This window comes from Olea europaea, unplaced genomic scaffold, assembly GCF_002742605.1.
Source record: "Olea europaea var. sylvestris unplaced genomic scaffold, O_europaea_v1 scaffold35576, whole genome shotgun sequence".
Classification (NCBI taxonomy): domain Eukaryota; kingdom Viridiplantae; phylum Streptophyta; class Magnoliopsida; order Lamiales; family Oleaceae; genus Olea; species Olea europaea.
In genome coordinates this window covers 1-1178 of record NW_019254748.1, presented here as the reverse complement: position 1 = coordinate 1178, position 1178 = coordinate 1, and the positions used below count along the sequence as shown (strand labels likewise).

Here is a 1178-nt window from a genome sequence, read left to right as displayed (position 1 = left end):
AACCAACCCAATCCTCTTCAGAAAGAAAGAACAAAAATTCTTCAAGTACAGAAAATTTTTGCCAGATTTTTGAATTCTCACTCACATGAGAGTGAGCCCGTGTATAAAATATTGAAAAAAGAAATTTTCGCACCTTTGAATGTGAGTGTTCGGTAGGTACAGGAATTCATGGTTGAAGAAAGAATGGTGAAGCATCCATTTCTTTCACGCATTCTCAACATAGAGAAATCAAAAATGATAATAGCTTCTTCAACTCCTCCTTCCCTCCCTTATTAAGATAACGAGTCAAAGTACAGAATTTTTGACTGATTCACGTAAACTTTTTGTTTTCAGATTTCTTCAAGCAAATTTAGATTCAACATATGAAATTTATATCCCAAGAATTTCAATCTATTTTCATTTAATCAATGTCACAACAAGAAGTCAAAGCAACGAATATGCAATTGTAAATCATACTGGAACTCAAGAAAATGATACGCATAAACCATTCGTTTCTTGGAAACTTATAAACAAAGTAAAAATTGTGCCCAGAAGAGGGAATTCTAAACGAGAGAAAGGAGAGGTGTTTACCTCCTTGCGATCTTCCATTCGATACACAAAATCCTCAATTTTCTTGAAAATAAGTTGTCTCTGCTTTTCCTTCACTTTAAACAACTTACTCAAAAAAACTTAACAGGAAGACAGAAAAGTTTTTAGAGAGGAAAGATTTGGGAATTTTGAATTGAAGAAGACGACTTACCTTTTGGTCGAATTAGCCTTCAATTTCCTTCCCGTCCCTTCAATTTCCGGCTTAACTTCTGGTGGGTTGCTGGTATAATACATGGACTGCTCAGTGTATGGTATTACTATGGATTTTGAGGCCCTAGGCCCAAGCCACATTTTGTGAGGCCCTCATTGTGAGTGTCGGTTAGGCTATCCGTCAAAAAATTTTGGGCACTGTAGCAACTTTGTTTGAGAAAAGCTAAAAGGTGTGGCTCGAGCAATTGATAGCTAACTTCTTCTTTTTCTGTTCCATTGACTGCCTTACTGGAAAAATTATAAAACTTTAATAGGATACTAAAATTCTAAAATTGTCAACATAATCGATAAATTTCATAAGTGGACTGCATGAGTTTGGTGCGTGGTATAGCTCCTTGGTATTAGACTCTCAACCAACTATATTATTTATTTATTTATTT

The 1178-nt window shown here is 35.0% G+C and overlaps 1 long non-coding RNA gene across 1 annotated transcript; it reads right to left on the bottom strand.

Moving 5' to 3' along the window:
- Positions 1-423: 423 nt before the first annotated feature.
- Positions 424-1000, bottom strand: LOC111386461. Its single transcript, XR_002701231.1, has 2 exons — positions 740-1000; positions 424-639 (listed from the first exon to the last, which is right to left on the bottom strand). It is a non-coding gene; the product is annotated as an uncharacterized LOC111386461 (long non-coding RNA).
- Between the last annotated feature and the right edge of the window lie 178 nt (positions 1001-1178).